The following is a 9253-nucleotide window of genomic DNA, read 5'->3' on the forward strand; positions in this document are numbered from 1 at the left end:
GGGGGGGGGGGGGGGGGGGGGGGGGGGGGGGGGGGGGGGGGGGGGGGGGGGGGGGGGGGGGGGGGGGGGGGGGGGGGGGGGGGGGGGGGGGGGGGGGGGGGGGGGGGGGGGGGGGGGGGGGGGGGGGGGGGGGGGGGGGGGGGGGGGGGGGGGGGGGGGGGGGGGGGGGGGGGGGGGGGGGGGGGGGGGGGGGGGGGGGGGGGGGGGGGGGGGGGGGGGGGGGGGGGGGGGGGGGGGGGGGGGGGGGGGGGGGGGGGGGGGGGGGGGGGGGGGGGGGGGGGGGGGGGGGGGGGGGGGGGGGGGGGGGGGGGGGGGGGGGGGGGGGGGGGGGGGGGGGGGGGGGGGGGGGGGGGGGGGGGGGGGGGGGGGGGGGGGGGGGGGGGGGGGGGGGGGGGGGGGGGGGGGGGGGGGGGGGGGGGGGGGGGGGGGGGGGGGGGGGGGGGGGGGGGGGGGGGGGGGGGGGGGGGGGGGGGGGGGGGGGGGGGGGGGGGGGGGGGGGGGGGGGGGGGGGGGGGGGGGGGGGGGGGGGGGGGGGGGGGGGGGGGGGGGGGGGGGGGGGGGGGGGGGGGGGGGGGGGGGGGGGGGGGGGGGGGGGGGGGGGGGGGGGGGGGGGGGGGGGGGGGGGGGGGGGGGGGTGATAGAGGGGACCCCCATCTTTTCCCGAGGCTGGGATGCAGGGGAGAGGGCTTACGGCATTTCTAGCGTGGGGTCCTCAGCACCTTTGGCACAGCAATGTGATTTTTCCCCTAGACTTGGGGGAGACCCCCAAAATCCCAGCATTGATCCAATCTATCAGGGAGATACCAAATCCATGACGGTCAGATGCTAGAAATTGGGTAAGTAGGCTGCAGTGTGGGGATGCGGGTGTTTGGGAGAATTTTTCTTGTTTTTTTTTGATGGGTGTCAGGTACCTGGTTCGACAGCTGGACCAAAGGCGTGGAAAGAAGTAAAGCAAGAAAAAGGTTTGGTGGCATCTCAGGATGGGAAAATAGGGCATGAGGGGAAAAGGAAAACAGAAAAGAGACCATCAGTGTCAGCTGGAGGACTGTGTCTGGAGGGGACCTGCATGTACCAGCTCTGCTGCCCGCCTGGAGGTGGGTGTTGATGTTTTACTTGCAGCTGTTATATGGGAAACCAGATGCACAAACAACATTAAAATCTCATTATGGTGAGCGCACAGCCAGGAGCTCAGTAGTGACTGAGCAACTCTGATTTATATAAGCATTGTTCTTTCTGTTGCTTATTTTCATCCTTGTTTGACAAACACTAGACAAAACATCGATACCAATAAATAAATCAAAGAATAAATAATGATGTTGATCTGGTGATAGCATCAGGTGATTTGTGCTAACTTTATCCTGCTCCACTGCAGTTCAACTACATGGCTGAGCCTCTGCTCCTCAGTTTGCCTTGGGATATAGAAACACTTTGCAAACCTTTTCATTTTGAACATCGATAATACAGAAATAAGAATTTACTAGGAATAAATCTTTGATTATACTAATCAACACTAAAAAGCAGAAACCCTCCTTATAGCATATATTTCAGTTAAAGGTCCCATTCTCTTCCTGCCTCGTTCTGTGCTCAGGCCATCAATTGGGTGACTTGTCACCAGAAGTGCTGCTCCATCTGTTGCAAAGATTTGCAGACGCGTAGCAAATGAAGATGGAAAGGTACAAACAGTCACGGTGAACCACACAGAGGAATGGGCGTTTGGCTGCCTATTCCAGACAGATCTTGCACGCTGCAGGCAAATTACATTAACTAACTCTTCCTAGATGCTTGCTTCAAAGAGCCTTGGAAATGGGAATTCCCTGTGGTTTGTTGTGCAGAAACAGTTAATGTGCAGCCTCGGCTGAAGTCAGTAGGAACCTGTTCTGAATATAAATGCAAACTGTGAAAAAAGACAAGCTCTAGGCATCTGTAATTGGATACTTCCCAATATGGACACTGCTTGACCCACTTTTACGCTTCAGTTCCCCATGCACTAAATAGGGGATTATCAAGTTTTTGAAAACCTTGTTAGTTAAATAAGGCTTCCAAAAGGTAATAAAGACAAATGTAAAAAAACCCCAAAAAGTTACACAAGTGGTTTTGTTTCTCTACAACAGGTCTTGCTAACTTCCTGCTGCCTAGTGAAGCCTCATTCTGACATTATTGAATTTTGGAGTGCTTGAGTTGTATAAATACAATCGTGTTCTGCCTGTTTGCTGCCACGCTGCCCTCAGCTGCTTCCTAAGCTTGGTGGGCACTGGGGTCCTGTGGACACAGCTTTGCTCTCTCCACAGAGGCCCCACTGCCCCCTGTGAGAGCTGTCTCCATGCAGCAGCCCCTGGTGTGGTCTGCTGACCCTTACAGCTAATGTCCTGTCCTGCTGCATCCCTCAGAAACAGGACGTGAAGTCGAGATGGTCCCTATGGAGGAGCAAGTCTCACTGCAGGCTTAAGAATTTTTCCTGTGCCGTATATTGTTGTGTTTCTTAGGGTTGAACCTCTCCAGTTGAGAGGTTGGGGTCTCATCATGGAGCAGCTGCTGGGGACTTGTAGGTAACACAGGTTTAGGAGGAAGGTCGCATATATTTTGGCTTTAACAAAGAAGAGGGGCTGGAAAGAACCTGTTGGGGTTTTTCTTCCAGCACCCTTGCCACCCATCAGGTGATAAAGTGCTCTTTTTAGCCCTGCCTCTTCCTCATCCAACACATGGATGTCAAGCCAAGCCAAGCCAAGCCACTCGCAAACTGGTCATTTTGCCTGTGCTTAGTGTTTCTGAGATGGGGCATATCTCCATGTCACGTATAAGAGTCCCTTCTCAGGCATCCCTGTTAGCAAATTTATCCTTCTTGGTGGTTCTGAGGTCCTTCTTCAGGGCATCGTGCTGAAGCAGGAAGGATAACCCAGCCAACTGTCCCCAAAGGGTGGTAGAAAAGAGGCCAGTGGGGATCTGTGTTGTCCCCCTGGGCCTGACAATGCAGCTCTGTCCCCGTGGTCAACTGTCAGTGCTGCCAGCACTGCTGCACCCAGGTAACTGGGATGTTTTGCCTGCTCTCCTGAGAGGAATATCCCCAGAAAAAATGCTTCTGAACCCAATTTGAGGCCCCTAGCTGACACCAGGTCCAAACACTGTGGGGTAAGTGAGGTTGTGTGGAGAGTCTGAGCATTTTAAATCCTCCTGTGGGAAAGATTTACTTGGAAAAGAATCCCCTTTGCTGAGGTCTCTGCAAAGATTTAAGGCTCTGCAGTTGCAGTGGGCTCTCCGTTATCCTCAATACCACTCATCTCTGGACGTTAGGCCTGATGGCAGTTGTGTCCAGGAGATTTCTCAGGCTGCGTGGGGGGATTCCCACAAGGAAAGTGGCTGTGTGGCCTCTGCAGAGTCGACAGCACTCAAACCAGCTTTGCTTTTGTTTCTCTTTCCCTGCAATGAGAAGTCAATTCCTGCAAAAGCAGTGAGCAGTGACCTAGCTGGAGCTTGTTGCACGTCTCTTAGCGTTAGATGCTAATAGGCAGAGGCTTTGCAGGGAAGCCTCTGTCTCCATGCCTTCTCTGTGTACCTTTCCTGACAGTCCTAAAACAGGGCCAGTACAGTCCAGTACCTTACAAGAATTTCATGGTCATTGAGACAGTGTCTGTCTTTGGGCAACTGAATCAAGCTCACAGGTTCTGAAACGCAGTATAAATTGGTTGTGCCCTCTCTATACTTGGACTATGAAAAGTCCATTAGTCAACATTTTTTAAGCTGTTGGGTTGGAAGGGGAAACAAAAGGCTTGATTCATTGTCCTCCCCCTCTCCTCCTACTGCCTGATCAGCAGTGCAGTGGGGCTTGAGCAGGCCTCCACCACCAGCTCAGCAGTGATGGGGATGAGGTGGCTGTGCCACTCCACCCTGCCCAAGTCCAGCAGCACTGAAGGAAAACTGGGTCCTCTGTGCTCTCTCCCACAAGTAGAGTCCCCCCATCCTGCTCTACTGACTTGTCCCTGGCTCTGGCGCATGGATGCAGGGAGTCATGTTGTTTTCTGCACTTTGTGACTCTCTTGGCAGTTGTGTTCAACTCCTGCCAACACTGATCATCCAGCCCAGCTTCCATCTAAGTCTCCGTGCCTGCTATTTCAGATGAGCTGGTTTGAGGTCTTTAGAAATGCTTTGCTTAGAGGAAACCACAGGCTCAGGGGATTTGGTGAGATTCTCTGGAGTCTGGGCCAGATAACCCACCATAACCTTGGAAGAGGAAAAATGTTTTTATTCCCTGCCTGAGGTAGCCACAAGTGGGATATGGTTCCCCACAGATTCATCTGGATCTTAAGAAACCCAGCACTTCCTGTAGCTGTCCTCTGCCCTGGGAAGAGGCTGCTTGGAAACCTGCCTCAGCCTCGGTTTCTTCTCATGTTAAGACACCATTTGCTGTGCCAGGGTCCTGAGTGCTTTGCATCTGCTTTCCCTGATTGCCAGCCATTTGGGTTCCAGGGCTCAAGGCCAGCTCTGATGTAATGAAGGTGTAACCTGGATCAGTCTGCTGGGAAAATAGCAAAGCTATGAAAAAGGGCCCTGAGAAGCCTTACTTGGGACCTCTTCACTTTGCTTGGGAACTACATTTAAGCTCAGGCTCTCACCCTCAGTTCCTGCAGGATCCCTCCACAATGGGGTGTCACTAGTCTTCAGCCAAAAAGAAAATTAGTCATGGAGGGTGAACATGACCTGCCCAGCCTCAAACAGTTACAGGGCTGGGTAGGTCTCACCCCACTGCTTGATTGACAGTTCACTCATCACTATCTAGTGATTCTTCAGCAAGTGATAACATGGCCCAAATCAGCCCTGAATACATAATGGAGCAAATGGACTTGATAAATAGTATTGAATTTAATCTTACTTATACAGTGGATTAAATGTACTAAAGATAATTGTGTCACACACCCACTCCTCTCGTTAACAAACAAAAGCATATTTTTCAATACTTCTGTAAGCAGCACCATGCTTGCCCTTTGTGCAAACATCTGGGTGAGTGGGAGCACACCTGAGCTTTCAGCAGCTGACAGTGAAGGACGTGTGACTGCACCTTGGAAAACTGGCTCTGAGTCTTCCTAGTGTGGTGAGATGGAAAGCATCCACACACAGATGTCTGAGAGGTTATGGGAGAGAAGTGTACAGAAGGACCTTAATGCTCAGCTTAAGGTTTAGACCATTCAGGAACATTTCAGAGCGAAAGAACCATCTGAATCTCTTTTGTTAGGAGCTGGTCTGAGGTCCCTTCCAGAGGCTTAGGGACAGCAGCAGTGCTTGTGAAGAGGCTGAGCTGTGAGTCAGTCAAGGCTGGTTGCTTCCTCCTCTGCCTCTTCGTGCCAGGTTGGACTCTGACTCCTGAAGAAGCAGTGCTTGTTTAAACTCTAATGATCAACTTTAAACTTTAATGATCCACAATGCAGCATGGGGCCCCAGAGCAAAGTCAACATTATAAAGTTACAAATCCCAACCAGTCAAAGGCTATAGAAATGGGGTGGCACTTCAAAAATAGGAGATTTAAAGGTTTGTTTCTGATGCTGTTTGGTTCTGAGGCACTGTGGAGGTTTCCAACAGACTGTGAGTGATGGCCTCATCCTTCACCTACCATGGAAGTCTGCTTGGAGGAGCAGAGCTCTCATGCAAATAGCATGTATCAGCAAGTATAGTTGTTGTCTGTGGTCAGTAAAAAGTAAAAATATAGAAAAGGCAGTTGAAATGATCTGTCAGAGCCTGAAAGCCAGTCCTGCAATTTGAGAGAGGTAGGGAGAATTCTGAGTGAGAGGTCAGTCTGAGACAGCTGGGAGACCCAGAGCTTTGCACTGTTGATCAGTGTTAGGAACTCACAAGGCAAAATGAGTCTCTCAACCCTATGTGGAGGATCAGAAAAGCAGAAGGAGATCTGATTGGCCTTAGGAAAGAAGATGGAAAAAAATGAAATGGGCAGAGCTTCAGGAGAAGCTGAGACTTGGCAGGACTGAGGAAGGAGGAAGAGAGAAGATCAGCTCCCAAGTACAACTGCAAATGCCCAGGAGGGACAGAGCCAATTGCTGCTGCTGTGTTCCCACGGAGGAATATTTCACCTAGAAGCTGAACAGCACAGCACTAGGTGGCCATCAAAACAAGAGCACTTCATGGGATGCTGGCGTAGAAAGTACTGCGGAACCACCGAAAGGGACATTGCCATGGAAGAAAAGCTACAGGCAGTAGAAGGGAGAAGGGTAAAACCACAGTCTTGGTTGCCATGAGGTTGTCCAAATAACTGGAATGTGTGGGTGCTCAACATGCTGATATTGTACCTGTATGCAAAGTCTTATGAATAACAGCAGAGGAACTAAACAAATACATTAGCAGGGAACATTTTCCACAGGAACCAGAAGGGGAAACACTGGCTATCACCTGCCCACAAAGATTTTTTTTCATTTGCCGTGCCAGAGAGCACCATGTGTTTGTGTGCATTTCTGTCACTTGGGCTTTATCTCAGGATTTACACTAAGCAAAAAAAAAAGGTGAACTTTACTCTGAGGATGTGAAAGCAAATGAACAGCTGCTGACAAAGCTTTCTACAGCAGCTGAGGCTGTTGCCAACCTGCATGTCCTGGGGTACAGGGGGAATTACAAAACTCCTTAGAGCTGGAGAGAGATGTGGGTGCCAGATCCATCTGGCAGAGCAGGAATATCAAAGGGATTTAGTATCTTATGCTGAGATGCTGTGAGGTGTTGTGCAAAATTAATTTCTCTCTCAAACAAGTACATGGTGATGGTATTTCAACACCACCACAGCAGAAATTGCAAATTTCTGTATTAGGAGCCTAGCAAAAACAAATCAGAGAAATTTTCACCTGTAATTTGTGGCATGTAAAAAGTGTTTTTAGAACACTGCTATTTGGTAAATATGCCTTTTGGAAAAGGAATATGCTTCATTCAATTAGTTTTTAACATATCTGGGAAAGAACTGATTGCTGTCGATGAGAATATTCCACAAAGGCCTGACATCCAGATTTAGATGTGCTCTGTGGTGATTTGATGAACACCACTCACCAGTCCCTCTGTGCTGGATTGATGTGTACTGCGACTGCCCGAGCCAAGAAGGGCCAGTGGCATCCTGGCTTGTGTCAGCAATAGCGTGGCCAGCAGGGACAGGGGAGGGATCTTACCCCTGTGCTTGGCACTGGTGAGGCTGCACCTCAATGACTGGGTTCAGTTTTGGGCCCCTCACTACAAAAAGGCCACTGAATGACTCGAGTGTGTCCAGAGAAGGGCAACGGAGCTGGGGCAGGGTCTGGAGCACAGGTCTGATGGGGAGCGGGTCAGGGAACTGGGGGGGTTTAGTCTGGAGAAGAGGAGGCTGAGGGGAGACCTTCTGGCCCTCTACAGCTCCCTGACAGGAGGGTGCAGAGAGGGGGGATGAGTCTCTTGAGCCAAGGAACCAGCACCAGGACAAGAGGGAATGGCCTCAAGCTGCCCAGGGCAGGGTCAGACTGGCTCTGAGGAAGGATTTCTGTGCAGAAGGGGCTGTTGGGCATTGGAATGGGCTGCCCAGGGCAGGGGGGAGTCCCCATCCCTGGAGGGGTTGAAGAGTCGGGCTGAGCCAGCGCTGAGGGATCTGGTGGAGTTGGGAACAGTCAGGGTGAGGTTCATGGTTGGACTGGAGGAGCTTCAAGGTCCCTTCCAACTGAGATGATTCTGTGAGCTGCAGCCTGGGGGACAGCCTGGAGAAGGCAGGATGGGAGGGAAGGCTCCATCCCTCATGCAGCTGGACCATGCAGTGCCAGACACAGAAGAGGCACAGTGGATGCTGTCACCATAATAGGGTTCATCCCTTCTTTGGGAGGGACTGGTGGCAGCATCCTCCCCTCCATTGCATCTAGAGGCAGCCAGAGCATGGTCAGGTCCATGATCGGCCCTTGAGTCAGCTGTCCAAATACAATGTGAGGAGGTGAGTGAGGCAGGACAGGACTGCCTGTTTTGGTGGCACTGTGACCACACAACTGGCCTGAGGTGCAGAGGGCTCCCCGGGACCAAACCTTGGCATATCTGTACTTTAAAGTAGTTTTGTTTGGGGGGAAGGTGGGTGCAGCAGCAGTATGAGCTGCAGTCTCAGAGCAGAACCAAGTCAGAAACAAGTGTAGGAATGAGAGCATGGCAGAGCTGAGCCATCAAACGGGCATCCTTACCACGGTCTCAAGCTGTGTGCCCCCTGACTGGGATTGGAGATGGTGCCCTGGGCAGGATTTTGCCAGGTCTGTGGTGAGGACATGCCTGCCTCATGGTATCCACCAGCAGAGCCCCAGAATACAGAAAGGAGTGGGGAGGAGGAAAGCAGCAGCTGCTGGGTCATGAGGGCTCAATGGGCCCTGCAGCTGGGAGCAAGAAGCTCTGGTTAATGCTGCTGCCAAGACATCCTGGGGCAGAAGGTGACACAGCAGTGTCATTGCTGCCCAGCAGCCTCTGCAGCAGCTCTGGGACACAGTGCTTGAAAGCAAGGGGTTGGTGAGAGGTTTCTGGGGATATGTCTTCACTTGAGGTGGATGAGGAACACATGATGTGCAAGCACACCAGTCCCAGCCCTGCAAATCTGTAATGCCTCACTTGAGGTACTGGGCAGCACTGGGCTTCACTAGTGATAGCACAGAACTGTCAGTGCCCCATGCCTCTGGGATTTGACCATGGCATTTCTCTTTGCAGGAGAATGTCCCAGGCACCTGAGACCTCTGTGACTCTGGGCAGAGTGACCGCTCAATTTAGGATTGAACCCAAGGGATGTAGCTCATGACGAAGACCATGGTGATGTGCAGGCCATGCAGGTCCACATCGTTCAGCCAGTACACCATGCTGGACTTGCCCCACTCTATGGGTCTTTCATGGGACAATCAGTGAATGGGCATTGGCCTGCAAGAGGCAAGAGCAAGGCAGAGAATGTCCATTCATGGACATCTGAGGCATGCCTTGTGTGATGTGGAAAGCCTGTAAAGCCCACCCAAGCTGTGGGATATCCCATATCCCTCCTACGTGCTCCTCCCTCCATCCTCACCCACAACAGCCTCTCCTGGCCAGACTGGCCAGTAGCTCCCAGATTATGGGGCCAGGTTTCCTAAGGTCATCTCAGTTTGCCTGAAAAAGCCAAGTGATTTTTGCCCTTTCATAAGGAAAGTTGGTTGACAGCCAGGATCTATGTCCTAGAGGTCAAAGAGCGGGAGAAGGTGTACCTGGAACCAAGTATTTGTGCAAGCTCTGAGTGGGTGGGGTGGCCGTGGAACAT

The sequence above is a fragment of the Athene cunicularia genome, assembly GCF_003259725.1.
Source record: "Athene cunicularia isolate RWA chromosome 11 unlocalized genomic scaffold, athCun1 chr11_part1, whole genome shotgun sequence".
In the NCBI taxonomy this organism is placed as follows: Eukaryota; Metazoa; Chordata; class Aves; order Strigiformes; family Strigidae; genus Athene; species Athene cunicularia.